At 54.2% G+C, this 26367-nt stretch overlaps 44 non-coding genes across 44 annotated transcripts; all 44 read left to right on the top strand.

Annotated features, from left to right (window-relative positions):
- Positions 1-77: 77 nt before the first annotated feature.
- On the top strand, positions 78-149 carry Trnae-cuc. The gene has a single exon. It is a non-coding gene; the product is annotated as a tRNA-Glu (tRNA).
- Positions 150-523: 374 nt separating this feature from the next.
- On the top strand, positions 524-595 carry Trnah-gug. The gene has a single exon. It is a non-coding gene; the product is annotated as a tRNA-His (tRNA).
- A 747-nt stretch (positions 596-1342) lies between these two features.
- Trnal-uag lies at positions 1343-1424 on the top strand. The gene has a single exon. It is a non-coding gene; the product is annotated as a tRNA-Leu (tRNA).
- A 445-nt stretch (positions 1425-1869) lies between these two features.
- Trnae-cuc lies at positions 1870-1941 on the top strand. Its single transcript has one exon. It is a non-coding gene; the product is annotated as a tRNA-Glu (tRNA).
- A 374-nt stretch (positions 1942-2315) lies between these two features.
- On the top strand, positions 2316-2387 carry Trnah-gug. Its single transcript has one exon. It is a non-coding gene; the product is annotated as a tRNA-His (tRNA).
- Positions 2388-3134: 747 nt separating this feature from the next.
- Trnal-uag lies at positions 3135-3216 on the top strand. Its single transcript has one exon. It is a non-coding gene; the product is annotated as a tRNA-Leu (tRNA).
- A 445-nt stretch (positions 3217-3661) lies between these two features.
- Positions 3662-3733, top strand: Trnae-cuc. Its single transcript has one exon. It is a non-coding gene; the product is annotated as a tRNA-Glu (tRNA).
- Positions 3734-4107: 374 nt separating this feature from the next.
- Trnah-gug lies at positions 4108-4179 on the top strand. The gene has a single exon. It is a non-coding gene; the product is annotated as a tRNA-His (tRNA).
- Positions 4180-4926: 747 nt separating this feature from the next.
- Trnal-uag lies at positions 4927-5008 on the top strand. Its single transcript has one exon. It is a non-coding gene; the product is annotated as a tRNA-Leu (tRNA).
- A 445-nt stretch (positions 5009-5453) lies between these two features.
- Positions 5454-5525, top strand: Trnae-cuc. The gene has a single exon. It is a non-coding gene; the product is annotated as a tRNA-Glu (tRNA).
- Positions 5526-5899: 374 nt separating this feature from the next.
- Trnah-gug lies at positions 5900-5971 on the top strand. The gene has a single exon. It is a non-coding gene; the product is annotated as a tRNA-His (tRNA).
- A 747-nt stretch (positions 5972-6718) lies between these two features.
- Positions 6719-6800, top strand: Trnal-uag. The gene has a single exon. It is a non-coding gene; the product is annotated as a tRNA-Leu (tRNA).
- A 445-nt stretch (positions 6801-7245) lies between these two features.
- On the top strand, positions 7246-7317 carry Trnae-cuc. Its single transcript has one exon. It is a non-coding gene; the product is annotated as a tRNA-Glu (tRNA).
- Positions 7318-7691: 374 nt separating this feature from the next.
- Trnah-gug lies at positions 7692-7763 on the top strand. Its single transcript has one exon. It is a non-coding gene; the product is annotated as a tRNA-His (tRNA).
- Positions 7764-8510: 747 nt separating this feature from the next.
- Positions 8511-8592, top strand: Trnal-uag. The gene has a single exon. It is a non-coding gene; the product is annotated as a tRNA-Leu (tRNA).
- Positions 8593-9037: 445 nt separating this feature from the next.
- Positions 9038-9109, top strand: Trnae-cuc. Its single transcript has one exon. It is a non-coding gene; the product is annotated as a tRNA-Glu (tRNA).
- Positions 9110-9483: 374 nt separating this feature from the next.
- On the top strand, positions 9484-9555 carry Trnah-gug. Its single transcript has one exon. It is a non-coding gene; the product is annotated as a tRNA-His (tRNA).
- A 747-nt stretch (positions 9556-10302) lies between these two features.
- On the top strand, positions 10303-10384 carry Trnal-uag. The gene has a single exon. It is a non-coding gene; the product is annotated as a tRNA-Leu (tRNA).
- A 445-nt stretch (positions 10385-10829) lies between these two features.
- Trnae-cuc lies at positions 10830-10901 on the top strand. The gene has a single exon. It is a non-coding gene; the product is annotated as a tRNA-Glu (tRNA).
- Positions 10902-11275: 374 nt separating this feature from the next.
- Trnah-gug lies at positions 11276-11347 on the top strand. The gene has a single exon. It is a non-coding gene; the product is annotated as a tRNA-His (tRNA).
- A 747-nt stretch (positions 11348-12094) lies between these two features.
- Positions 12095-12176, top strand: Trnal-uag. The gene has a single exon. It is a non-coding gene; the product is annotated as a tRNA-Leu (tRNA).
- A 445-nt stretch (positions 12177-12621) lies between these two features.
- Positions 12622-12693, top strand: Trnae-cuc. Its single transcript has one exon. It is a non-coding gene; the product is annotated as a tRNA-Glu (tRNA).
- Positions 12694-13067: 374 nt separating this feature from the next.
- Positions 13068-13139, top strand: Trnah-gug. Its single transcript has one exon. It is a non-coding gene; the product is annotated as a tRNA-His (tRNA).
- A 747-nt stretch (positions 13140-13886) lies between these two features.
- Positions 13887-13968, top strand: Trnal-uag. The gene has a single exon. It is a non-coding gene; the product is annotated as a tRNA-Leu (tRNA).
- A 445-nt stretch (positions 13969-14413) lies between these two features.
- On the top strand, positions 14414-14485 carry Trnae-cuc. Its single transcript has one exon. It is a non-coding gene; the product is annotated as a tRNA-Glu (tRNA).
- Positions 14486-14859: 374 nt separating this feature from the next.
- Trnah-gug lies at positions 14860-14931 on the top strand. Its single transcript has one exon. It is a non-coding gene; the product is annotated as a tRNA-His (tRNA).
- A 747-nt stretch (positions 14932-15678) lies between these two features.
- On the top strand, positions 15679-15760 carry Trnal-uag. Its single transcript has one exon. It is a non-coding gene; the product is annotated as a tRNA-Leu (tRNA).
- Positions 15761-16205: 445 nt separating this feature from the next.
- Trnae-cuc lies at positions 16206-16277 on the top strand. The gene has a single exon. It is a non-coding gene; the product is annotated as a tRNA-Glu (tRNA).
- Positions 16278-16651: 374 nt separating this feature from the next.
- Trnah-gug lies at positions 16652-16723 on the top strand. Its single transcript has one exon. It is a non-coding gene; the product is annotated as a tRNA-His (tRNA).
- Positions 16724-17470: 747 nt separating this feature from the next.
- Trnal-uag lies at positions 17471-17552 on the top strand. Its single transcript has one exon. It is a non-coding gene; the product is annotated as a tRNA-Leu (tRNA).
- A 445-nt stretch (positions 17553-17997) lies between these two features.
- Positions 17998-18069, top strand: Trnae-cuc. Its single transcript has one exon. It is a non-coding gene; the product is annotated as a tRNA-Glu (tRNA).
- Positions 18070-18443: 374 nt separating this feature from the next.
- Trnah-gug lies at positions 18444-18515 on the top strand. Its single transcript has one exon. It is a non-coding gene; the product is annotated as a tRNA-His (tRNA).
- A 747-nt stretch (positions 18516-19262) lies between these two features.
- Positions 19263-19344, top strand: Trnal-uag. The gene has a single exon. It is a non-coding gene; the product is annotated as a tRNA-Leu (tRNA).
- Positions 19345-19789: 445 nt separating this feature from the next.
- Trnae-cuc lies at positions 19790-19861 on the top strand. Its single transcript has one exon. It is a non-coding gene; the product is annotated as a tRNA-Glu (tRNA).
- Positions 19862-20235: 374 nt separating this feature from the next.
- Positions 20236-20307, top strand: Trnah-gug. Its single transcript has one exon. It is a non-coding gene; the product is annotated as a tRNA-His (tRNA).
- Positions 20308-21054: 747 nt separating this feature from the next.
- Positions 21055-21136, top strand: Trnal-uag. Its single transcript has one exon. It is a non-coding gene; the product is annotated as a tRNA-Leu (tRNA).
- Positions 21137-21581: 445 nt separating this feature from the next.
- Positions 21582-21653, top strand: Trnae-cuc. Its single transcript has one exon. It is a non-coding gene; the product is annotated as a tRNA-Glu (tRNA).
- A 374-nt stretch (positions 21654-22027) lies between these two features.
- Trnah-gug lies at positions 22028-22099 on the top strand. The gene has a single exon. It is a non-coding gene; the product is annotated as a tRNA-His (tRNA).
- A 747-nt stretch (positions 22100-22846) lies between these two features.
- Positions 22847-22928, top strand: Trnal-uag. The gene has a single exon. It is a non-coding gene; the product is annotated as a tRNA-Leu (tRNA).
- A 445-nt stretch (positions 22929-23373) lies between these two features.
- On the top strand, positions 23374-23445 carry Trnae-cuc. Its single transcript has one exon. It is a non-coding gene; the product is annotated as a tRNA-Glu (tRNA).
- A 374-nt stretch (positions 23446-23819) lies between these two features.
- On the top strand, positions 23820-23891 carry Trnah-gug. Its single transcript has one exon. It is a non-coding gene; the product is annotated as a tRNA-His (tRNA).
- A 747-nt stretch (positions 23892-24638) lies between these two features.
- Trnal-uag lies at positions 24639-24720 on the top strand. The gene has a single exon. It is a non-coding gene; the product is annotated as a tRNA-Leu (tRNA).
- A 445-nt stretch (positions 24721-25165) lies between these two features.
- On the top strand, positions 25166-25237 carry Trnae-cuc. The gene has a single exon. It is a non-coding gene; the product is annotated as a tRNA-Glu (tRNA).
- Positions 25238-25611: 374 nt separating this feature from the next.
- Trnah-gug lies at positions 25612-25683 on the top strand. Its single transcript has one exon. It is a non-coding gene; the product is annotated as a tRNA-His (tRNA).
- The last annotated feature ends 684 nt before the right edge of the window (positions 25684-26367 follow it).

Below are 26367 nucleotides of genomic sequence, written 5' to 3'. Positions count from 1 at the left end.
GAGCGGATTTTTTACAGTTGTCGTCAGTTAACCGTGGGTGGCTGCTGCGTTCGCTGGAAAGAGCACTGCCGTCGTTATCCGGTGTGGTCTAGTGGCTAGGATACCTGGCTCTCACCCAGGAGGCCCGGGTTCGATTCCCGGTACCGGAATCGCGCGTTTTTGTTGCTCCTCTTATGCGACTTGTCTCGACTTTGCTCGACTGACGCTACGCTGACGCGTGCAGAAAGCTACGTTAAGTATGATTCACGGCAACACCTGACGGCGAGAGAGATGAAGCGTCTATCCACTTGTTATCCAGCCACATACCTGTAGTCAAGAGGCTTGGGGGACTGCAAGACATTGCCACGGAGGTGAATGCAGCTAACCACTGTAGTTAGTGTCCTGACAGCGCAGGCACGTTCATTTGCTCGTATACATGTGATGGAGACCGTGTCTCACACTGCTGTGGCGTACACCTTGGCCTAGGCTCTGCTGTGTATCGCCACTTGCATTACAGGCAGCTGCTTTCGCGGGCGCGTCCGTGGCCGTGATCGTCTAGTGGTTAGGACATTGCGTTGTGGCCGCAATAACCCAGGTTCGAATCCTGGTCACGGCAATTTTGAAAGTTTTGCCTTGCTGCCGTTGCAATGACGAGTACTCGAAATGACAGTACTCTCTTGATTTTTTCACTCGTGTTCCGCAGGCCGCAGTTTGCCCTACCACTTCATCCCCAACACGTAATGTCGCCTCCTAGAGCGCAGACGTCCGCTGCTCTCTGTAGTCGAAAAGGGCAGTTGTTTGAAGTGCGATGGATGAGCAGCCAGTCCCAGCAGAACCGGAAGCTGTGGCGTGCACTGTTTGTACAAATGCTAGGAACACTGGCGCACCAAGCAGCGCATGTAGCGTGGCCGAGCGCTTTAAGGCGCTGGTTTAAGGCACCAGACTCTCTGTAGGCGCGGTTTCGAATCCCGTAGCTGCCGGGGGCTTTGCTGTGATCGCGTTAAGCTGCCGCTTTTTCTTCAAGTGTAACCTCCTTGAGCTCACATATGTTTGATACATGGAGCATTCTAGCTCCGCCTGACAGTTACAGCTACGATACTTTAGTGGTTACGGAAAGCCCAGGTTCGAAACCTGGTCACGGCACGAAAACGTCTCTTGACGCTGTCTCCTTAACTGCGACAGCTACAGACAAGTGGCGTCGCTACCATACGGCGGGCACGGCTTTTTCTTGCTGTGGATGGCCTAAAGAGACGCTTCCAGTGGGAGAGCAGTGGAAATACATGGCACGGCGATTGCCAAGATACTTCCATTTCGAAGTGATCTTTGTAGTACAAACGAAACGTTTTGCGGCTGCTGCTCCAACGGTAACGTGGCCGAGCGGTCTAAGGCGCTGGTTTTAGGCACCAGTCTCTTCGGAGGCGTGGGTTCGAATCCCACCGTTGCCACTTTTTACGTCTCATTTTTGTGCCGTTGCGGTGTGTTCTCGTGGGGTAGGACGCAGCTCTTGTGACGCGCGTGTTGTGTAGGTAGCGTGGCCGAGCGGTCTAAGGCGCTGGTTTCAGGCACCATTCTCTTCGGAGGCGTGGGTTCCAATCCCACTCCTGCCAAACGTGTAATGTTTCCTGTGTCGAAGGCAGGTGCACTCATTGCCCGCAAAGGAAACAGCACAACAAGGCGTGAGCGTCTGCTTGGTGAATTGCCGTAGAACAGTGCGTGGTGCAACGACAGGATTTGTAGGCACCTTTTGCTCTCATCATTGCTGGCGTCCGTCTCCCCGAAATGCGTCCGGGGCACGCCGTTCTATAACGCGAGAGAGCGGATTTTTTACAGTTGTCGTCAGTTAACCGTGGGTGGCTGCTGCGTTCGCTGGAAAGAGCACTGCCGTCGTTATCCGGTGTGGTCTAGTGGCTAGGATACCTGGCTCTCACCCAGGAGGCCCGGGTTCGATTCCCGGTACCGGAATCGCGCGTTTTTGTTGCTCCTCTTATGCGACTTGTCTCGACTTTGCTCGACTGACGCTACGCTGACGCGTGCAGAAAGCTACGTTAAGTATGATTCACGGCAACACCTGACGGCGAGAGAGATGAAGCGTCTATCCACTTGTTATCCAGCCACATACCTGTAGTCAAGAGGCTTGGGGGACTGCAAGACATTGCCACGGAGGTGAATGCAGCTAACCACTGTAGTTAGTGTCCTGACAGCGCAGGCACGTTCATTTGCTCGTATACATGTGATGGAGACCGTGTCTCACACTGCTGTGGCGTACACCTTGGCCTAGGCTCTGCTGTGTATCGCCACTTGCATTACAGGCAGCTGCTTTCGCGGGCGCGTCCGTGGCCGTGATCGTCTAGTGGTTAGGACATTGCGTTGTGGCCGCAATAACCCAGGTTCGAATCCTGGTCACGGCAATTTTGAAAGTTTTGCCTTGCTGCCGTTGCAATGACGAGTACTCGAAATGACAGTACTCTCTTGATTTTTTCACTCGTGTTCCGCAGGCCGCAGTTTGCCCTACCACTTCATCCCCAACACGTAATGTCGCCTCCTAGAGCGCAGACGTCCGCTGCTCTCTGTAGTCGAAAAGGGCAGTTGTTTGAAGTGCGATGGATGAGCAGCCAGTCCCAGCAGAACCGGAAGCTGTGGCGTGCACTGTTTGTACAAATGCTAGGAACACTGGCGCACCAAGCAGCGCATGTAGCGTGGCCGAGCGCTTTAAGGCGCTGGTTTAAGGCACCAGACTCTCTGTAGGCGCGGTTTCGAATCCCGTAGCTGCCGGGGGCTTTGCTGTGATCGCGTTAAGCTGCCGCTTTTTCTTCAAGTGTAACCTCCTTGAGCTCACATATGTTTGATACATGGAGCATTCTAGCTCCGCCTGACAGTTACAGCTACGATACTTTAGTGGTTACGGAAAGCCCAGGTTCGAAACCTGGTCACGGCACGAAAACGTCTCTTGACGCTGTCTCCTTAACTGCGACAGCTACAGACAAGTGGCGTCGCTACCATACGGCGGGCACGGCTTTTTCTTGCTGTGGATGGCCTAAAGAGACGCTTCCAGTGGGAGAGCAGTGGAAACACATGGCACGGCGATTGCCAAGATACTTCCATTTCGAAGTGATCTTTGTAGTACAAACGAAACGTTTTGCGGCTGCTGCTCCAACGGTAACGTGGCCGAGCGGTCTAAGGCGCTGGTTTTAGGCACCAGTCTCTTCGGAGGCGTGGGTTCGAATCCCACCGTTGCCACTTTTTACGTCTCATTTTTGTGCCGTTGCGGTGTGTTCTCGTGGGGTAGGACGCAGCTCTTGTGACGCGCGTGTTGTGTAGGTAGCGTGGCCGAGCGGTCTAAGGCGCTGGTTTCAGGCACCATTCTCTTCGGAGGCGTGGGTTCCAATCCCACTCCTGCCAAACGTGTAATGTTTCCTGTGTCGAAGGCAGGTGCACTCATTGCCCGCAAAGGAAACAGCACAACAAGGCGTGAGCGTCTGCTTGGTGAATTGCCGTAGAACAGTGCGTGGTGCAACGACAGGATTTGTAGGCACCTTTTGCTCTCATCATTGCTGGCGTCCGTCTCCCCGAAATGCGTCCGGGGCACGCCGTTCTATAACGCGAGAGAGCGGATTTTTTACAGTTGTCGTCAGTTAACCGTGGGTGGCTGCTGCGTTCGCTGGAAAGAGCACTGCCGTCGTTATCCGGTGTGGTCTAGTGGCTAGGATACCTGGCTCTCACCCAGGAGGCCCGGGTTCGATTCCCGGTACCGGAATCGCGCGTTTTTGTTGCTCCTCTTATGCGACTTGTCTCGACTTTGCTCGACTGACGCTACGCTGACGCGTGCAGAAAGCTACGTTAAGTATGATTCACGGCAACACCTGACGGCGAGAGAGATGAAGCGTCTATCCACTTGTTATCCAGCCACATACCTGTAGTCAAGAGGCTTGGGGGACTGCAAGACATTGCCACGGAGGTGAATGCAGCTAACCACTGTAGTTAGTGTCCTGACAGCGCAGGCACGTTCATTTGCTCGTATACATGTGATGGAGACCGTGTCTCACACTGCTGTGGCGTACACCTTGGCCTAGGCTCTGCTGTGTATCGCCACTTGCATTACAGGCAGCTGCTTTCGCGGGCGCGTCCGTGGCCGTGATCGTCTAGTGGTTAGGACATTGCGTTGTGGCCGCAATAACCCAGGTTCGAATCCTGGTCACGGCAATTTTGAAAGTTTTGCCTTGCTGCCGTTGCAATGACGAGTACTCGAAATGACAGTACTCTCTTGATTTTTTCACTCGTGTTCCGCAGGCCGCAGTTTGCCCTACCACTTCATCCCCAACACGTAATGTCGCCTCCTAGAGCGCAGACGTCCGCTGCTCTCTGTAGTCGAAAAGGGCAGTTGTTTGAAGTGCGATGGATGAGCAGCCAGTCCCAGCAGAACCGGAAGCTGTGGCGTGCACTGTTTGTACAAATGCTAGGAACACTGGCGCACCAAGCAGCGCATGTAGCGTGGCCGAGCGCTTTAAGGCGCTGGTTTAAGGCACCAGACTCTCTGTAGGCGCGGTTTCGAATCCCGTAGCTGCCGGGGGCTTTGCTGTGATCGCGTTAAGCTGCCGCTTTTTCTTCAAGTGTAACCTCCTTGAGCTCACATATGTTTGATACATGGAGCATTCTAGCTCCGCCTGACAGTTACAGCTACGATACTTTAGTGGTTACGGAAAGCCCAGGTTCGAAACCTGGTCACGGCACGAAAACGTCTCTTGACGCTGTCTCCTTAACTGCGACAGCTACAGACAAGTGGCGTCGCTACCATACGGCGGGCACGGCTTTTTCTTGCTGTGGATGGCCTAAAGAGACGCTTCCAGTGGGAGAGCAGTGGAAATACATGGCACGGCGATTGCCAAGATACTTCCATTTCGAAGTGATCTTTGTAGTACAAACGAAACGTTTTGCGGCTGCTGCTCCAACGGTAACGTGGCCGAGCGGTCTAAGGCGCTGGTTTTAGGCACCAGTCTCTTCGGAGGCGTGGGTTCGAATCCCACCGTTGCCACTTTTTACGTCTCATTTTTGTGCCGTTGCGGTGTGTTCTCGTGGGGTAGGACGCAGCTCTTGTGACGCGCGTGTTGTGTAGGTAGCGTGGCCGAGCGGTCTAAGGCGCTGGTTTCAGGCACCATTCTCTTCGGAGGCGTGGGTTCCAATCCCACTCCTGCCAAACGTGTAATGTTTCCTGTGTCGAAGGCAGGTGCACTCATTGCCCGCAAAGGAAACAGCACAACAAGGCGTGAGCGTCTGCTTGGTGAATTGCCGTAGAACAGTGCGTGGTGCAACGACAGGATTTGTAGGCACCTTTTGCTCTCATCATTGCTGGCGTCCGTCTCCCCGAAATGCGTCCGGGGCACGCCGTTCTATAACGCGAGAGAGCGGATTTTTTACAGTTGTCGTCAGTTAACCGTGGGTGGCTGCTGCGTTCGCTGGAAAGAGCACTGCCGTCGTTATCCGGTGTGGTCTAGTGGCTAGGATACCTGGCTCTCACCCAGGAGGCCCGGGTTCGATTCCCGGTACCGGAATCGCGCGTTTTTGTTGCTCCTCTTATGCGACTTGTCTCGACTTTGCTCGACTGACGCTACGCTGACGCGTGCAGAAAGCTACGTTAAGTATGATTCACGGCAACACCTGACGGCGAGAGAGATGAAGCGTCTATCCACTTGTTATCCAGCCACATACCTGTAGTCAAGAGGCTTGGGGGACTGCAAGACATTGCCACGGAGGTGAATGCAGCTAACCACTGTAGTTAGTGTCCTGACAGCGCAGGCACGTTCATTTGCTCGTATACATGTGATGGAGACCGTGTCTCACACTGCTGTGGCGTACACCTTGGCCTAGGCTCTGCTGTGTATCGCCACTTGCATTACAGGCAGCTGCTTTCGCGGGCGCGTCCGTGGCCGTGATCGTCTAGTGGTTAGGACATTGCGTTGTGGCCGCAATAACCCAGGTTCGAATCCTGGTCACGGCAATTTTGAAAGTTTTGCCTTGCTGCCGTTGCAATGACGAGTACTCGAAATGACAGTACTCTCTTGATTTTTTCACTCGTGTTCCGCAGGCCGCAGTTTGCCCTACCACTTCATCCCCAACACGTAATGTCGCCTCCTAGAGCGCAGACGTCCGCTGCTCTCTGTAGTCGAAAAGGGCAGTTGTTTGAAGTGCGATGGATGAGCAGCCAGTCCCAGCAGAACCGGAAGCTGTGGCGTGCACTGTTTGTACAAATGCTAGGAACACTGGCGCACCAAGCAGCGCATGTAGCGTGGCCGAGCGCTTTAAGGCGCTGGTTTAAGGCACCAGACTCTCTGTAGGCGCGGTTTCGAATCCCGTAGCTGCCGGGGGCTTTGCTGTGATCGCGTTAAGCTGCCGCTTTTTCTTCAAGTGTAACCTCCTTGAGCTCACATATGTTTGATACATGGAGCATTCTAGCTCCGCCTGACAGTTACAGCTACGATACTTTAGTGGTTACGGAAAGCCCAGGTTCGAAACCTGGTCACGGCACGAAAACGTCTCTTGACGCTGTCTCCTTAACTGCGACAGCTACAGACAAGTGGCGTCGCTACCATACGGCGGGCACGGCTTTTTCTTGCTGTGGATGGCCTAAAGAGACGCTTCCAGTGGGAGAGCAGTGGAAACACATGGCACGGCGATTGCCAAGATACTTCCATTTCGAAGTGATCTTTGTAGTACAAACGAAACGTTTTGCGGCTGCTGCTCCAACGGTAACGTGGCCGAGCGGTCTAAGGCGCTGGTTTTAGGCACCAGTCTCTTCGGAGGCGTGGGTTCGAATCCCACCGTTGCCACTTTTTACGTCTCATTTTTGTGCCGTTGCGGTGTGTTCTCGTGGGGTAGGACGCAGCTCTTGTGACGCGCGTGTTGTGTAGGTAGCGTGGCCGAGCGGTCTAAGGCGCTGGTTTCAGGCACCATTCTCTTCGGAGGCGTGGGTTCCAATCCCACTCCTGCCAAACGTGTAATGTTTCCTGTGTCGAAGGCAGGTGCACTCATTGCCCGCAAAGGAAACAGCACAACAAGGCGTGAGCGTCTGCTTGGTGAATTGCCGTAGAACAGTGCGTGGTGCAACGACAGGATTTGTAGGCACCTTTTGCTCTCATCATTGCTGGCGTCCGTCTCCCCGAAATGCGTCCGGGGCACGCCGTTCTATAACGCGAGAGAGCGGATTTTTTACAGTTGTCGTCAGTTAACCGTGGGTGGCTGCTGCGTTCGCTGGAAAGAGCACTGCCGTCGTTATCCGGTGTGGTCTAGTGGCTAGGATACCTGGCTCTCACCCAGGAGGCCCGGGTTCGATTCCCGGTACCGGAATCGCGCGTTTTTGTTGCTCCTCTTATGCGACTTGTCTCGACTTTGCTCGACTGACGCTACGCTGACGCGTGCAGAAAGCTACGTTAAGTATGATTCACGGCAACACCTGACGGCGAGAGAGATGAAGCGTCTATCCACTTGTTATCCAGCCACATACCTGTAGTCAAGAGGCTTGGGGGACTGCAAGACATTGCCACGGAGGTGAATGCAGCTAACCACTGTAGTTAGTGTCCTGACAGCGCAGGCACGTTCATTTGCTCGTATACATGTGATGGAGACCGTGTCTCACACTGCTGTGGCGTACACCTTGGCCTAGGCTCTGCTGTGTATCGCCACTTGCATTACAGGCAGCTGCTTTCGCGGGCGCGTCCGTGGCCGTGATCGTCTAGTGGTTAGGACATTGCGTTGTGGCCGCAATAACCCAGGTTCGAATCCTGGTCACGGCAATTTTGAAAGTTTTGCCTTGCTGCCGTTGCAATGACGAGTACTCGAAATGACAGTACTCTCTTGATTTTTTCACTCGTGTTCCGCAGGCCGCAGTTTGCCCTACCACTTCATCCCCAACACGTAATGTCGCCTCCTAGAGCGCAGACGTCCGCTGCTCTCTGTAGTCGAAAAGGGCAGTTGTTTGAAGTGCGATGGATGAGCAGCCAGTCCCAGCAGAACCGGAAGCTGTGGCGTGCACTGTTTGTACAAATGCTAGGAACACTGGCGCACCAAGCAGCGCATGTAGCGTGGCCGAGCGCTTTAAGGCGCTGGTTTAAGGCACCAGACTCTCTGTAGGCGCGGTTTCGAATCCCGTAGCTGCCGGGGGCTTTGCTGTGATCGCGTTAAGCTGCCGCTTTTTCTTCAAGTGTAACCTCCTTGAGCTCACATATGTTTGATACATGGAGCATTCTAGCTCCGCCTGACAGTTACAGCTACGATACTTTAGTGGTTACGGAAAGCCCAGGTTCGAAACCTGGTCACGGCACGAAAACGTCTCTTGACGCTGTCTCCTTAACTGCGACAGCTACAGACAAGTGGCGTCGCTACCATACGGCGGGCACGGCTTTTTCTTGCTGTGGATGGCCTAAAGAGACGCTTCCAGTGGGAGAGCAGTGGAAATACATGGCACGGCGATTGCCAAGATACTTCCATTTCGAAGTGATCTTTGTAGTACAAACGAAACGTTTTGCGGCTGCTGCTCCAACGGTAACGTGGCCGAGCGGTCTAAGGCGCTGGTTTTAGGCACCAGTCTCTTCGGAGGCGTGGGTTCGAATCCCACCGTTGCCACTTTTTACGTCTCATTTTTGTGCCGTTGCGGTGTGTTCTCGTGGGGTAGGACGCAGCTCTTGTGACGCGCGTGTTGTGTAGGTAGCGTGGCCGAGCGGTCTAAGGCGCTGGTTTCAGGCACCATTCTCTTCGGAGGCGTGGGTTCCAATCCCACTCCTGCCAAACGTGTAATGTTTCCTGTGTCGAAGGCAGGTGCACTCATTGCCCGCAAAGGAAACAGCACAACAAGGCGTGAGCGTCTGCTTGGTGAATTGCCGTAGAACAGTGCGTGGTGCAACGACAGGATTTGTAGGCACCTTTTGCTCTCATCATTGCTGGCGTCCGTCTCCCCGAAATGCGTCCGGGGCACGCCGTTCTATAACGCGAGAGAGCGGATTTTTTACAGTTGTCGTCAGTTAACCGTGGGTGGCTGCTGCGTTCGCTGGAAAGAGCACTGCCGTCGTTATCCGGTGTGGTCTAGTGGCTAGGATACCTGGCTCTCACCCAGGAGGCCCGGGTTCGATTCCCGGTACCGGAATCGCGCGTTTTTGTTGCTCCTCTTATGCGACTTGTCTCGACTTTGCTCGACTGACGCTACGCTGACGCGTGCAGAAAGCTACGTTAAGTATGATTCACGGCAACACCTGACGGCGAGAGAGATGAAGCGTCTATCCACTTGTTATCCAGCCACATACCTGTAGTCAAGAGGCTTGGGGGACTGCAAGACATTGCCACGGAGGTGAATGCAGCTAACCACTGTAGTTAGTGTCCTGACAGCGCAGGCACGTTCATTTGCTCGTATACATGTGATGGAGACCGTGTCTCACACTGCTGTGGCGTACACCTTGGCCTAGGCTCTGCTGTGTATCGCCACTTGCATTACAGGCAGCTGCTTTCGCGGGCGCGTCCGTGGCCGTGATCGTCTAGTGGTTAGGACATTGCGTTGTGGCCGCAATAACCCAGGTTCGAATCCTGGTCACGGCAATTTTGAAAGTTTTGCCTTGCTGCCGTTGCAATGACGAGTACTCGAAATGACAGTACTCTCTTGATTTTTTCACTCGTGTTCCGCAGGCCGCAGTTTGCCCTACCACTTCATCCCCAACACGTAATGTCGCCTCCTAGAGCGCAGACGTCCGCTGCTCTCTGTAGTCGAAAAGGGCAGTTGTTTGAAGTGCGATGGATGAGCAGCCAGTCCCAGCAGAACCGGAAGCTGTGGCGTGCACTGTTTGTACAAATGCTAGGAACACTGGCGCACCAAGCAGCGCATGTAGCGTGGCCGAGCGCTTTAAGGCGCTGGTTTAAGGCACCAGACTCTCTGTAGGCGCGGTTTCGAATCCCGTAGCTGCCGGGGGCTTTGCTGTGATCGCGTTAAGCTGCCGCTTTTTCTTCAAGTGTAACCTCCTTGAGCTCACATATGTTTGATACATGGAGCATTCTAGCTCCGCCTGACAGTTACAGCTACGATACTTTAGTGGTTACGGAAAGCCCAGGTTCGAAACCTGGTCACGGCACGAAAACGTCTCTTGACGCTGTCTCCTTAACTGCGACAGCTACAGACAAGTGGCGTCGCTACCATACGGCGGGCACGGCTTTTTCTTGCTGTGGATGGCCTAAAGAGACGCTTCCAGTGGGAGAGCAGTGGAAACACATGGCACGGCGATTGCCAAGATACTTCCATTTCGAAGTGATCTTTGTAGTACAAACGAAACGTTTTGCGGCTGCTGCTCCAACGGTAACGTGGCCGAGCGGTCTAAGGCGCTGGTTTTAGGCACCAGTCTCTTCGGAGGCGTGGGTTCGAATCCCACCGTTGCCACTTTTTACGTCTCATTTTTGTGCCGTTGCGGTGTGTTCTCGTGGGGTAGGACGCAGCTCTTGTGACGCGCGTGTTGTGTAGGTAGCGTGGCCGAGCGGTCTAAGGCGCTGGTTTCAGGCACCATTCTCTTCGGAGGCGTGGGTTCCAATCCCACTCCTGCCAAACGTGTAATGTTTCCTGTGTCGAAGGCAGGTGCACTCATTGCCCGCAAAGGAAACAGCACAACAAGGCGTGAGCGTCTGCTTGGTGAATTGCCGTAGAACAGTGCGTGGTGCAACGACAGGATTTGTAGGCACCTTTTGCTCTCATCATTGCTGGCGTCCGTCTCCCCGAAATGCGTCCGGGGCACGCCGTTCTATAACGCGAGAGAGCGGATTTTTTACAGTTGTCGTCAGTTAACCGTGGGTGGCTGCTGCGTTCGCTGGAAAGAGCACTGCCGTCGTTATCCGGTGTGGTCTAGTGGCTAGGATACCTGGCTCTCACCCAGGAGGCCCGGGTTCGATTCCCGGTACCGGAATCGCGCGTTTTTGTTGCTCCTCTTATGCGACTTGTCTCGACTTTGCTCGACTGACGCTACGCTGACGCGTGCAGAAAGCTACGTTAAGTATGATTCACGGCAACACCTGACGGCGAGAGAGATGAAGCGTCTATCCACTTGTTATCCAGCCACATACCTGTAGTCAAGAGGCTTGGGGGACTGCAAGACATTGCCACGGAGGTGAATGCAGCTAACCACTGTAGTTAGTGTCCTGACAGCGCAGGCACGTTCATTTGCTCGTATACATGTGATGGAGACCGTGTCTCACACTGCTGTGGCGTACACCTTGGCCTAGGCTCTGCTGTGTATCGCCACTTGCATTACAGGCAGCTGCTTTCGCGGGCGCGTCCGTGGCCGTGATCGTCTAGTGGTTAGGACATTGCGTTGTGGCCGCAATAACCCAGGTTCGAATCCTGGTCACGGCAATTTTGAAAGTTTTGCCTTGCTGCCGTTGCAATGACGAGTACTCGAAATGACAGTACTCTCTTGATTTTTTCACTCGTGTTCCGCAGGCCGCAGTTTGCCCTACCACTTCATCCCCAACACGTAATGTCGCCTCCTAGAGCGCAGACGTCCGCTGCTCTCTGTAGTCGAAAAGGGCAGTTGTTTGAAGTGCGATGGATGAGCAGCCAGTCCCAGCAGAACCGGAAGCTGTGGCGTGCACTGTTTGTACAAATGCTAGGAACACTGGCGCACCAAGCAGCGCATGTAGCGTGGCCGAGCGCTTTAAGGCGCTGGTTTAAGGCACCAGACTCTCTGTAGGCGCGGTTTCGAATCCCGTAGCTGCCGGGGGCTTTGCTGTGATCGCGTTAAGCTGCCGCTTTTTCTTCAAGTGTAACCTCCTTGAGCTCACATATGTTTGATACATGGAGCATTCTAGCTCCGCCTGACAGTTACAGCTACGATACTTTAGTGGTTACGGAAAGCCCAGGTTCGAAACCTGGTCACGGCACGAAAACGTCTCTTGACGCTGTCTCCTTAACTGCGACAGCTACAGACAAGTGGCGTCGCTACCATACGGCGGGCACGGCTTTTTCTTGCTGTGGATGGCCTAAAGAGACGCTTCCAGTGGGAGAGCAGTGGAAATACATGGCACGGCGATTGCCAAGATACTTCCATTTCGAAGTGATCTTTGTAGTACAAACGAAACGTTTTGCGGCTGCTGCTCCAACGGTAACGTGGCCGAGCGGTCTAAGGCGCTGGTTTTAGGCACCAGTCTCTTCGGAGGCGTGGGTTCGAATCCCACCGTTGCCACTTTTTACGTCTCATTTTTGTGCCGTTGCGGTGTGTTCTCGTGGGGTAGGACGCAGCTCTTGTGACGCGCGTGTTGTGTAGGTAGCGTGGCCGAGCGGTCTAAGGCGCTGGTTTCAGGCACCATTCTCTTCGGAGGCGTGGGTTCCAATCCCACTCCTGCCAAACGTGTAATGTTTCCTGTGTCGAAGGCAGGTGCACTCATTGCCCGCAAAGGAAACAGCACAACAAGGCGTGAGCGTCTGCTTGGTGAATTGCCGTAGAACAGTGCGTGGTGCAACGACAGGATTTGTAGGCACCTTTTGCTCTCATCATTGCTGGCGTCCGTCTCCCCGAAATGCGTCCGGGGCACGCCGTTCTATAACGCGAGAGAGCGGATTTTTTACAGTTGTCGTCAGTTAACCGTGGGTGGCTGCTGCGTTCGCTGGAAAGAGCACTGCCGTCGTTATCCGGTGTGGTCTAGTGGCTAGGATACCTGGCTCTCACCCAGGAGGCCCGGGTTCGATTCCCGGTACCGGAATCGCGCGTTTTTGTTGCTCCTCTTATGCGACTTGTCTCGACTTTGCTCGACTGACGCTACGCTGACGCGTGCAGAAAGCTACGTTAAGTATGATTCACGGCAACACCTGACGGCGAGAGAGATGAAGCGTCTATCCACTTGTTATCCAGCCACATACCTGTAGTCAAGAGGCTTGGGGGACTGCAAGACATTGCCACGGAGGTGAATGCAGCTAACCACTGTAGTTAGTGTCCTGACAGCGCAGGCACGTTCATTTGCTCGTATACATGTGATGGAGACCGTGTCTCACACTGCTGTGGCGTACACCTTGGCCTAGGCTCTGCTGTGTATCGCCACTTGCATTACAGGCAGCTGCTTTCGCGGGCGCGTCCGTGGCCGTGATCGTCTAGTGGTTAGGACATTGCGTTGTGGCCGCAATAACCCAGGTTCGAATCCTGGTCACGGCAATTTTGAAAGTTTTGCCTTGCTGCCGTTGCAATGACGAGTACTCGAAATGACAGTACTCTCTTGATTTTTTCACTCGTGTTCCGCAGGCCGCAGTTTGCCCTACCACTTCATCCCCAACACGTAATGTCGCCTCCTAGAGCGCAGACGTCCGCTGCTCTCTGTAGTCGAAAAGGGCAGTTGTTTGAAGTGCGATGGATGAGCAGCCAGTCCCAGCAGAACCGGAAGCTGTGGCGTGCACTGTTTGTACAAATGCTAGGAACACTGGCGCACCAAGCAGCGCATGTAGCGTGGCCGAGCGCTTTAAGGCGCTGGTTTAAGGCACCAGACTCTCTGTAGGCGCGGTTTCGAATCCCGTAGCTGCCGGGGGCTTTGCTGTGATCGCGTTAAGCTGCCGCTTTTTCTTCAAGTGTAACCTCCTTGAGCTCACATATGTTTGATACATGGAGCATTCTAGCTCCGCCTGACAGTTACAGCTACGATACTTTAGTGGTTACGGAAAGCCCAGGTTCGAAACCTGGTCACGGCACGAAAACGTCTCTTGACGCTGTCTCCTTAACTGCGACAGCTACAGACAAGTGGCGTCGCTACCATACGGCGGGCACGGCTTTTTCTTGCTGTGGATGGCCTAAAGAGACGCTTCCAGTGGGAGAGCAGTGGAAACACATGGCACGGCGATTGCCAAGATACTTCCATTTCGAAGTGATCTTTGTAGTACAAACGAAACGTTTTGCGGCTGCTGCTCCAACGGTAACGTGGCCGAGCGGTCTAAGGCGCTGGTTTTAGGCACCAGTCTCTTCGGAGGCGTGGGTTCGAATCCCACCGTTGCCACTTTTTACGTCTCATTTTTGTGCCGTTGCGGTGTGTTCTCGTGGGGTAGGACGCAGCTCTTGTGACGCGCGTGTTGTGTAGGTAGCGTGGCCGAGCGGTCTAAGGCGCTGGTTTCAGGCACCATTCTCTTCGGAGGCGTGGGTTCCAATCCCACTCCTGCCAAACGTGTAATGTTTCCTGTGTCGAAGGCAGGTGCACTCATTGCCCGCAAAGGAAACAGCACAACAAGGCGTGAGCGTCTGCTTGGTGAATTGCCGTAGAACAGTGCGTGGTGCAACGACAGGATTTGTAGGCACCTTTTGCTCTCATCATTGCTGGCGTCCGTCTCCCCGAAATGCGTCCGGGGCACGCCGTTCTATAACGCGAGAGAGCGGATTTTTTACAGTTGTCGTCAGTTAACCGTGGGTGGCTGCTGCGTTCGCTGGAAAGAGCACTGCCGTCGTTATCCGGTGTGGTCTAGTGGCTAGGATACCTGGCTCTCACCCAGGAGGCCCGGGTTCGATTCCCGGTACCGGAATCGCGCGTTTTTGTTGCTCCTCTTATGCGACTTGTCTCGACTTTGCTCGACTGACGCTACGCTGACGCGTGCAGAAAGCTACGTTAAGTATGATTCACGGCAACACCTGACGGCGAGAGAGATGAAGCGTCTATCCACTTGTTATCCAGCCACATACCTGTAGTCAAGAGGCTTGGGGGACTGCAAGACATTGCCACGGAGGTGAATGCAGCTAACCACTGTAGTTAGTGTCCTGACAGCGCAGGCACGTTCATTTGCTCGTATACATGTGATGGAGACCGTGTCTCACACTGCTGTGGCGTACACCTTGGCCTAGGCTCTGCTGTGTATCGCCACTTGCATTACAGGCAGCTGCTTTCGCGGGCGCGTCCGTGGCCGTGATCGTCTAGTGGTTAGGACATTGCGTTGTGGCCGCAATAACCCAGGTTCGAATCCTGGTCACGGCAATTTTGAAAGTTTTGCCTTGCTGCCGTTGCAATGACGAGTACTCGAAATGACAGTACTCTCTTGATTTTTTCACTCGTGTTCCGCAGGCCGCAGTTTGCCCTACCACTTCATCCCCAACACGTAATGTCGCCTCCTAGAGCGCAGACGTCCGCTGCTCTCTGTAGTCGAAAAGGGCAGTTGTTTGAAGTGCGATGGATGAGCAGCCAGTCCCAGCAGAACCGGAAGCTGTGGCGTGCACTGTTTGTACAAATGCTAGGAACACTGGCGCACCAAGCAGCGCATGTAGCGTGGCCGAGCGCTTTAAGGCGCTGGTTTAAGGCACCAGACTCTCTGTAGGCGCGGTTTCGAATCCCGTAGCTGCCGGGGGCTTTGCTGTGATCGCGTTAAGCTGCCGCTTTTTCTTCAAGTGTAACCTCCTTGAGCTCACATATGTTTGATACATGGAGCATTCTAGCTCCGCCTGACAGTTACAGCTACGATACTTTAGTGGTTACGGAAAGCCCAGGTTCGAAACCTGGTCACGGCACGAAAACGTCTCTTGACGCTGTCTCCTTAACTGCGACAGCTACAGACAAGTGGCGTCGCTACCATACGGCGGGCACGGCTTTTTCTTGCTGTGGATGGCCTAAAGAGACGCTTCCAGTGGGAGAGCAGTGGAAATACATGGCACGGCGATTGCCAAGATACTTCCATTTCGAAGTGATCTTTGTAGTACAAACGAAACGTTTTACGGCTGCTGCTCCAACGGTAACGTGGCCGAGCGGTCTAAGGCGCTGGTTTTAGGCACCAGTCTCTTCGGAGGCGTGGGTTCGAATCCCACCGTTGCCACTTTTTACGTCTCATTTTTGTGCCGTTGCGGTGTGTTCTCGTGGGGTAGGACGCAGCTCTTGTGACGCGCGTGTTGTGTAGGTAGCGTGGCCGAGCGGTCTAAGGCGCTGGTTTCAGGCACCATTCTCTTCGGAGGCGTGGGTTCCAATCCCACTCCTGCCAAACGTGTAATGTTTCCTGTGTCGAAGGCAGGTGCACTCATTGCCCGCAAAGGAAACAGCACAACAAGGCGTGAGCGTCTGCTTGGTGAATTGCCGTAGAACAGTGCGTGGTGCAACGACAGGATTTGTAGGCACCTTTTGCTCTCATCATTGCTGGCGTCCGTCTCCCCGAAATGCGTCCGGGGCACGCCGTTCTATAACGCGAGAGAGCGGATTTTTTACAGTTGTCGTCAGTTAACCGTGGGTGGCTGCTGCGTTCGCTGGAAAGAGCACTGCCGTCGTTATCCGGTGTGGTCTAGTGGCTAGGATACCTGGCTCTCACCCAGGAGGCCCGGGTTCGATTCCCGGTACCGGAATCGCGCGTTTTTGTTGCTCCTCTTATGCGACTTGTCTCGACTTTGCTCGACTGACGCTACGCTGACGCGTGCAGAAAGCTACGTTAAGTATGATTCACGGCAACACCTGACGGCGAGAGAGATGAAGCGTCTATCCACTTGTTATCCAGCCACATACCTGTAGTCAAGAGGCTTGGGGGACTGCAAGACATTGCCACGGAGGTGAATGCAGCTAACCACTGTAGTTAGTGTCCTGACAGTGCAGGCACGTTCATTTGCTCGTATACATGTGATGGAGACCGTGTCTCACACTGCTGTGGCGTACACCTTGGCCTAGGCTCTGCTGTGTATCGCCACTTGCATTACAGGCAGCTGCTTTCGCGGGCGCGTCCGTGGCCGTGATCGTCTAGTGGTTAGGACATTGCGTTGTGGCCGCAATAACCCAGGTTCGAATCCTGGTCACGGCAATTTTGAAAGTTTTGCCTTGCTGCCGTTGCAATGACGAGTACTCGAAATGACAGTACTCTCTTGATTTTTTCACTCGTGTTCCGCAGGCCGCAGTTTGCCCTACCACTTCATCCCCAACACGTAATGTCGCCTCCTAGAGCGCAGACGTCCGCTGCTCTCTGTAGTCGAAAAGGGCAGTTGTTTGAAGTGCGATGGATGAGCAGCCAGTCCCAGCAGAACCGGAAGCTGTGGCGTGCACTGTTTGTACAAATGCTAGGAACACTGGCGCACCAAGCAGCGCATGTAGCGTGGCCGAGCGCTTTAAGGCGCTGGTTTAAGGCACCAGACTCTCTGTAGGCGCGGTTTCGAATCCCGTAGCTGCCGGGGGCTTTGCTGTGATCGCGTTAAGCTGCCGCTTTTTCTTCAAGTGTAACCTCCTTGAGCTCACATATGTTTGATACATGGAGCATTCTAGCTCCGCCTGACAGTTACAGCTACGATACTTTAGTGGTTACGGAAAGCCCAGGTTCGAAACCTGGTCACGGCACGAAAACGTCTCTTGACGCTGTCTCCTTAACTGCGACAGCTACAGACAAGTGGCGTCGCTACCATACGGCGGGCACGGCTTTTTCTTGCTGTGGATGGCCTAAAGAGACGCTTCCAGTGGGAGAGCAGTGGAAATACATGGCACGGCGATTGCCAAGATACTTCCATTTCGAAGTGATCTTTGTAGTACAAACGAAACGTTTTACGGCTGCTGCTCCAACGGTAACGTGGCCGAGCGGTCTAAGGCGCTGGTTTTAGGCACCAGTCTCTTCGGAGGCGTGGGTTCGAATCCCACCGTTGCCACTTTTTACGTCTCATTTTTGTGCCGTTGCGGTGTGTTCTCGTGGGGTAGGACGCAGCTCTTGTGACGCGCGTGTTGTGTAGGTAGCGTGGCCGAGCGGTCTAAGGCGCTGGTTTCAGGCACCATTCTCTTCGGAGGCGTGGGTTCCAATCCCACTCCTGCCAAACGTGTAATGTTTCCTGTGTCGAAGGCAGGTGCACTCATTGCCCGCAAAGGAAACAGCACAACAAGGCGTGAGCGTCTGCTTGGTGAATTGCCGTAGAACAGTGCGTGGTGCAACGACAGGATTTGTAGGCACCTTTTGCTCTCATCATTGCTGGCGTCCGTCTCCCCGAAATGCGTCCGGGGCACGCCGTTCTATAACGCGAGAGAGCGGATTTTTTACAGTTGTCGTCAGTTAACCGTGGGTGGCTGCTGCGTTCGCTGGAAAGAGCACTGCCGTCGTTATCCGGTGTGGTCTAGTGGCTAGGATACCTGGCTCTCACCCAGGAGGCCCGGGTTCGATTCCCGGTACCGGAATCGCGCGTTTTTGTTGCTCCTCTTATGCGACTTGTCTCGACTTTGCTCGACTGACGCTACGCTGACGCGTGCAGAAAGCTACGTTAAGTATGATTCACGGCAACACCTGACGGCGAGAGAGATGAAGCGTCTATCCACTTGTTATCCAGCCACATACCTGTAGTCAAGAGGCTTGGGGGACTGCAAGACATTGCCACGGAGGTGAATGCAGCTAACCACTGTAGTTAGTGTCCTGACAGTGCAGGCACGTTCATTTGCTCGTATACATGTGATGGAGACCGTGTCTCACACTGCTGTGGCGTACACCTTGGCCTAGGCTCTGCTGTGTATCGCCACTTGCATTACAGGCAGCTGCTTTCGCGGGCGCGTCCGTGGCCGTGATCGTCTAGTGGTTAGGACATTGCGTTGTGGCCGCAATAACCCAGGTTCGAATCCTGGTCACGGCAATTTTGAAAGTTTTGCCTTGCTGCCGTTGCAATGACGAGTACTCGAAATGACAGTACTCTCTTGATTTTTTCACTCGTGTTCCGCAGGCCGCAGTTTGCCCTACCACTTCATCCCCAACACGTAATGTCGCCTCCTAGAGCGCAGACGTCCGCTGCTCTCTGTAGTCGAAAAGGGCAGTTGTTTGAAGTGCGATGGATGAGCAGCCAGTCCCAGCAGAACCGGAAGCTGTGGCGTGCACTGTTTGTACAAATGCTAGGAACACTGGCGCACCAAGCAGCGCATGTAGCGTGGCCGAGCGCTTTAAGGCGCTGGTTTAAGGCACCAGACTCTCTGTAGGCGCGGTTTCGAATCCCGTAGCTGCCGGGGGCTTTGCTGTGATCGCGTTAAGCTGCCGCTTTTTCTTCAAGTGTAACCTCCTTGAGCTCACATATGTTTGATACATGGAGCATTCTAGCTCCGCCTGACAGTTACAGCTACGATACTTTAGTGGTTACGGAAAGCCCAGGTTCGAAACCTGGTCACGGCACGAAAACGTCTCTTGACGCTGTCTCCTTAACTGCGACAGCTACAGACAAGTGGCGTCGCTACCATACGGCGGGCACGGCTTTTTCTTGCTGTGGATGGCCTAAAGAGACGCTTCCAGTGGGAGAGCAGTGGAAATACATGGCACGGCGATTGCCAAGATACTTCCATTTCGAAGTGATCTTTGTAGTACAAACGAAACGTTTTACGGCTGCTGCTCCAACGGTAACGTGGCCGAGCGGTCTAAGGCGCTGGTTTTAGGCACCAGTCTCTTCGGAGGCGTGGGTTCGAATCCCACCGTTGCCACTTTTTACGTCTCATTTTTGTGCCGTTGCGGTGTGTTCTCGTGGGGTAGGACGCAGCTCTTGTGACGCGCGTGTTGTGTAGGTAGCGTGGCCGAGCGGTCTAAGGCGCTGGTTTCAGGCACCATTCTCTTCGGAGGCGTGGGTTCCAATCCCACTCCTGCCAAACGTGTAATGTTTCCTGTGTCGAAGGCAGGTGCACTCATTGCCCGCAAAGGAAACAGCACAACAAGGCGTGAGCGTCTGCTTGGTGAATTGCCGTAGAACAGTGCGTGGTGCAACGACAGGATTTGTAGGCACCTTTTGCTCTCATCATTGCTGGCGTCCGTCTCCCCGAAATGCGTCCGGGGCACGCCGTTCTATAACGCGAGAGAGCGGATTTTTTACAGTTGTCGTCAGTTAACCGTGGGTGGCTGCTGCGTTCGCTGGAAAGAGCACTGCCGTCGTTATCCGGTGTGGTCTAGTGGCTAGGATACCTGGCTCTCACCCAGGAGGCCCGGGTTCGATTCCCGGTACCGGAATCGCGCGTTTTTGTTGCTCCTCTTATGCGACTTGTCTCGACTTTGCTCGACTGACGCTACGCTGACGCGTGCAGAAAGCTACGTTAAGTATGATTCACGGCAACACCTGACGGCGAGAGAGATGAAGCGTCTATCCACTTGTTATCCAGCCACATACCTGTAGTCAAGAGGCTTGGGGGACTGCAAGACATTGCCACGGAGGTGAATGCAGCTAACCACTGTAGTTAGTGTCCTGACAGCGCAGGCACGTTCATTTGCTCGTATACATGTGATGGAGACCGTGTCTCACACTGCTGTGGCGTACACCTTGGCCTAGGCTCTGCTGTGTATCGCCACTTGCATTACAGGCAGCTGCTTTCGCGGGCGCGTCCGTGGCCGTGATCGTCTAGTGGTTAGGACATTGCGTTGTGGCCGCAATAACCCAGGTTCGAATCCTGGTCACGGCAATTTTGAAAGTTTTGCCTTGCTGCCGTTGCAATGACGAGTACTCGAAATGACAGTACTCTCTTGATTTTTTCACTCGTGTTCCGCAGGCCGCAGTTTGCCCTACCACTTCATCCCCAACACGTAATGTCGCCTCCTAGAGCGCAGACGTCCGCTGCTCTCTGTAGTCGAAAAGGGCAGTTGTTTGAAGTGCGATGGATGAGCAGCCAGTCCCAGCAGAACCGGAAGCTGTGGCGTGCACTGTTTGTACAAATGCTAGGAACACTGGCGCACCAAGCAGCGCATGTAGCGTGGCCGAGCGCTTTAAGGCGCTGGTTTAAGGCACCAGACTCTCTGTAGGCGCGGTTTCGAATCCCGTAGCTGCCGGGGGCTTTGCTGTGATCGCGTTAAGCTGCCGCTTTTTCTTCAAGTGTAACCTCCTTGAGCTCACATATGTTTGATACATGGAGCATTCTAGCTCCGCCTGACAGTTACAGCTACGATACTTTAGTGGTTACGGAAAGCCCAGGTTCGAAACCTGGTCACGGCACGAAAACGTCTCTTGACGCTGTCTCCTTAACTGCGACAGCTACAGACAAGTGGCGTCGCTACCATACGGCGGGCACGGCTTTTTCTTGCTGTGGATGGCCTAAAGAGACGCTTCCAGTGGGAGAGCAGTGGAAACACATGGCACGGCGATTGCCAAGATACTTCCATTTCGAAGTGATCTTTGTAGTACAAACGAAACGTTTTGCGGCTGCTGCTCCAACGGTAACGTGGCCGAGCGGTCTAAGGCGCTGGTTTTAGGCACCAGTCTCTTCGGAGGCGTGGGTTCGAATCCCACCGTTGCCACTTTTTACGTCTCATTTTTGTGCCGTTGCGGTGTGTTCTCGTGGGATAGGACGCAGCTCTTGTGACGCGCGTGTTGTGTAGGTAGCGTGGCCGAGCGGTCTAAGGCGCTGGTTTCAGGCACCATTCTCTTCGGAGGCGTGGGTTCCAATCCCACTCCTGCCAAACGTGTAATGTTTCCTGTGTCGAAGGCAGGTGCACTCATTGCCCGCAAAGGAAACAGCACAACAAGGCGTGAGCGTCTGCTTGGTGAATTGCCGTAGAACAGTGCGTGGTGCAACGACAGGATTTGTAGGCACCTTTTGCTCTCATCATTGCTGGCGTCCGTCTCCCCGAAATGCGTCCGGGGCACGCCGTTCTATAACGCGAGAGAGCGGATTTTTTACAGTTGTCGTCAGTTAACCGTGGGTGGCTGCTGCGTTCGCTGGAAAGAGCACTGCCGTCGTTATCCGGTGTGGTCTAGTGGCTAGGATACCTGGCTCTCACCCAGGAGGCCCGGGTTCGATTCCCGGTACCGGAATCGCGCGTTTTTGTTGCTCCTCTTATGCGACTTGTCTCGACTTTGCTCGACTGACGCTACGCTGACGCGTGCAGAAAGCTACGTTAAGTATGATTCACGGCAACACCTGACGGCGAGAGAGATGAAGCGTCTATCCACTTGTTATCCAGCCACATACCTGTAGTCAAGAGGCTTGGGGGACTGCAAGACATTGCCACGGAGGTGAATGCAGCTAACCACTGTAGTTAGTGTCCTGACAGCGCAGGCACGTTCATTTGCTCGTATACATGTGATGGAGACCGTGTCTCACACTGCTGTGGCGTACACCTTGGCCTAGGCTCTGCTGTGTATCGCCACTTGCATTACAGGCAGCTGCTTTCGCGGGCGCGTCCGTGGCCGTGATCGTCTAGTGGTTAGGACATTGCGTTGTGGCCGCAATAACCCAGGTTCGAATCCTGGTCACGGCAATTTTGAAAGTTTTGCCTTGCTGCCGTTGCAATGACGAGTACTCGAAATGACAGTACTCTCTTGATTTTTTCACTCGTGTTCCGCAGGCCGCAGTTTGCCCTACCACTTCATCCCCAACACGTAATGTCGCCTCCTAGAGCGCAGACGTCCGCTGCTCTCTGTAGTCGAAAAGGGCAGTTGTTTGAAGTGCGATGGATGAGCAGCCAGTCCCAGCAGAACCGGAAGCTGTGGCGTGCACTGTTTGTACAAATGCTAGGAACACTGGCGCACCAAGCAGCGCATGTAGCGTGGCCGAGCGCTTTAAGGCGCTGGTTTAAGGCACCAGACTCTCTGTAGGCGCGGTTTCGAATCCCGTAGCTGCCGGGGGCTTTGCTGTGATCGCGTTAAGCTGCCGCTTTTTCTTCAAGTGTAACCTCCTTGAGCTCACATATGTTTGATACATGGAGCATTCTAGCTCCGCCTGACAGTTACAGCTACGATACTTTAGTGGTTACGGAAAGCCCAGGTTCGAAACCTGGTCACGGCACGAAAACGTCTCTTGACGCTGTCTCCTTAACTGCGACAGCTACAGACAAGTGGCGTCGCTACCATACGGCGGGCACGGCTTTTTCTTGCTGTGGATGGCCTAAAGAGACGCTTCCAGTGGGAGAGCAGTGGAAACACATGGCACGGCGATTGCCAAGATACTTCCATTTCGAAGTGATCTTTGTAGTACAAACGAAACGTTTTGCGGCTGCTGCTCCAACGGTAACGTGGCCGAGCGGTCTAAGGCGCTGGTTTTAGGCACCAGTCTCTTCGGAGGCGTGGGTTCGAATCCCACCGTTGCCACTTTTTACGTCTCATTTTTGTGCCGTTGCGGTGTGTTCTCGTGGGGTAGGACGCAGCTCTTGTGACGCGCGTGTTGTGTAGGTAGCGTGGCCGAGCGGTCTAAGGCGCTGGTTTCAGGCACCATTCTCTTCGGAGGCGTGGGTTCCAATCCCACTCCTGCCAAACGTGTAATGTTTCCTGTGTCGAAGGCAGGTGCACTCATTGCCCGCAAAGGAAACAGCACAACAAGGCGTGAGCGTCTGCTTGGTGAATTGCCGTAGAACAGTGCGTGGTGCAACGACAGGATTTGTAGGCACCTTTTGCTCTCATCATTGCTGGCGTCCGTCTCCCCGAAATGCGTCCGGGGCACGCCGTTCTATAACGCGAGAGAGCGGATTTTTTACAGTTGTCGTCAGTTAACCGTGGGTGGCTGCTGCGTTCGCTGGAAAGAGCACTGCCGTCGTTATCCGGTGTGGTCTAGTGGCTAGGATACCTGGCTCTCACCCAGGAGGCCCGGGTTCGATTCCCGGTACCGGAATCGCGCGTTTTTGTTGCTCCTCTTATGCGACTTGTCTCGACTTTGCTCGACTGACGCTACGCTGACGCGTGCAGAAAGCTACGTTAAGTATGATTCACGGCAACACCTGACGGCGAGAGAGATGAAGCGTCTATCCACTTGTTATCCAGCCACATACCTGTAGTCAAGAGGCTTGGGGGACTGCAAGACATTGCCACGGAGGTGAATGCAGCTAACCACTGTAGTTAGTGTCCTGACAGCGCAGGCACGTTCATTTGCTCGTATACATGTGATGGAGACCGTGTCTCACACTGCTGTGGCGTACACCTTGGCCTAGGCTCTGCTGTGTATCGCCACTTGCATTACAGGCAGCTGCTTTCGCGGGCGCGTCCGTGGCCGTGATCGTCTAGTGGTTAGGACATTGCGTTGTGGCCGCAATAACCCAGGTTCGAATCCTGGTCACGGCAATTTTGAAAGTTTTGCCTTGCTGCCGTTGCAATGACGAGTACTCGAAATGACAGTACTCTCTTGATTTTTTCACTCGTGTTCCGCAGGCCGCAGTTTGCCCTACCACTTCATCCCCAACACGTAATGTCGCCTCCTAGAGCGCAGACGTCCGCTGCTCTCTGTAGTCGAAAAGGGCAGTTGTTTGAAGTGCGATGGATGAGCAGCCAGTCCCAGCAGAACCGGAAGCTGTGGCGTGCACTGTTTGTACAAATGCTAGGAACACTGGCGCACCAAGCAGCGCATGTAGCGTGGCCGAGCGCTTTAAGGCGCTGGTTTAAGGCACCAGACTCTCTGTAGGCGCGGTTTCGAATCCCGTAGCTGCCGGGGGCTTTGCTGTGATCGCGTTAAGCTGCCGCTTTTTCTTCAAGTGTAACCTCCTTGAGCTCACATATGTTTGATACATGGAGCATTCTAGCTCCGCCTGACAGTTACAGCTACGATACTTTAGTGGTTACGGAAAGCCCAGGTTCGAAACCTGGTCACGGCACGAAAACGTCTCTTGACGCTGTCTCCTTAACTGCGACAGCTACAGACAAGTGGCGTCGCTACCATACGGCGGGCACGGCTTTTTCTTGCTGTGGATGGCCTAAAGAGACGCTTCCAGTGGGAGAGCAGTGGAAATACATGGCACGGCGATTGCCAAGATACTTCCATTTCGAAGTGATCTTTGTAGTACAAACGAAACGTTTTGCGGCTGCTGCTCCAACGGTAACGTGGCCGAGCGGTCTAAGGCGCTGGTTTTAGGCACCAGTCTCTTCGGAGGCGTGGGTTCGAATCCCACCGTTGCCACTTTTTACGTCTCATTTTTGTGCCGTTGCGGTGTGTTCTCGTGGGGTAGGACGCAGCTCTTGTGACGCGCGTGTTGTGTAGGTAGCGTGGCCGAGCGGTCTAAGGCGCTGGTTTCAGGCACCATTCTCTTCGGAGGCGTGGGTTCCAATCCCACTCCTGCCAAACGTGTAATGTTTCCTGTGTCGAAGGCAGGTGCACTCATTGCCCGCAAAGGAAACAGCACAACAAGGCGTGAGCGTCTGCTTGGTGAATTGCCGTAGAACAGTGCGTGGTGCAACGACAGGATTTGTAGGCACCTTTTGCTCTCATCATTGCTGGCGTCCGTCTCCCCGAAATGCGTCCGGGGCACGCCGTTCTATAACGCGAGAGAGCGGATTTTTTACAGTTGTCGTCAGTTAACCGTGGGTGGCTGCTGCGTTCGCTGGAAAGAGCACTGCCGTCGTTATCCGGTGTGGTCTAGTGGCTAGGATACCTGGCTCTCACCCAGGAGGCCCGGGTTCGATTCCCGGTACCGGAATCGCGCGTTTTTGTTGCTCCTCTTATGCGACTTGTCTCGACTTTGCTCGACTGACGCTACGCTGACGCGTGCAGAAAGCTACGTTAAGTATGATTCACGGCAACACCTGACGGCGAGAGAGATGAAGCGTCTATCCACTTGTTATCCAGCCACATACCTGTAGTCAAGAGGCTTGGGGGACTGCAAGACATTGCCACGGAGGTGAATGCAGCTAACCACTGTAGTTAGTGTCCTGACAGCGCAGGCACGTTCATTTGCTCGTATACATGTGATGGAGACCGTGTCTCACACTGCTGTGGCGTACACCTTGGCCTAGGCTCTGCTGTGTATCGCCACTTGCATTACAGGCAGCTGCTTTCGCGGGCGCGTCCGTGGCCGTGATCGTCTAGTGGTTAGGACATTGCGTTGTGGCCGCAATAACCCAGGTTCGAATCCTGGTCACGGCAATTTTGAAAGTTTTGCCTTGCTGCCGTTGCAATGACGAGTACTCGAAATGACAGTACTCTCTTGATTTTTTCACTCGTGTTCCGCAGGCCGCAGTTTGCCCTACCACTTCATCCCCAACACGTAATGTCGCCTCCTAGAGCGCAGACGTCCGCTGCTCTCTGTAGTCGAAAAGGGCAGTTGTTTGAAGTGCGATGGATGAGCAGCCAGTCCCAGCAGAACCGGAAGCTGTGGCGTGCACTGTTTGTACAAATGCTAGGAACACTGGCGCACCAAGCAGCGCATGTAGCGTGGCCGAGCGCTTTAAGGCGCTGGTTTAAGGCACCAGACTCTCTGTAGGCGCGGTTTCGAATCCCGTAGCTGCCGGGGGCTTTGCTGTGATCGCGTTAAGCTGCCGCTTTTTCTTCAAGTGTAACCTCCTTGAGCTCACATATGTTTGATACATGGAGCATTCTAGCTCCGCCTGACAGTTACAGCTACGATACTTTAGTGGTTACGGAAAGCCCAGGTTCGAAACCTGGTCACGGCACGAAAACGTCTCTTGACGCTGTCTCCTTAACTGCGACAGCTACAGACAAGTGGCGTCGCTACCATACGGCGGGCACGGCTTTTTCTTGCTGTGGATGGCCTAAAGAGACGCTTCCAGTGGGAGAGCAGTGGAAATACATGGCACGGCGATTGCCAAG

Source organism: Schistocerca piceifrons, unplaced genomic scaffold (assembly GCF_021461385.2).
Source record: "Schistocerca piceifrons isolate TAMUIC-IGC-003096 unplaced genomic scaffold, iqSchPice1.1 HiC_scaffold_350, whole genome shotgun sequence".
Taxonomy (NCBI): Eukaryota; Metazoa; Arthropoda; class Insecta; order Orthoptera; family Acrididae; genus Schistocerca; species Schistocerca piceifrons.
Note: the sequence above shows the minus strand (reverse complement) of the source record. Positions and strands in the feature narration are given on the sequence as shown.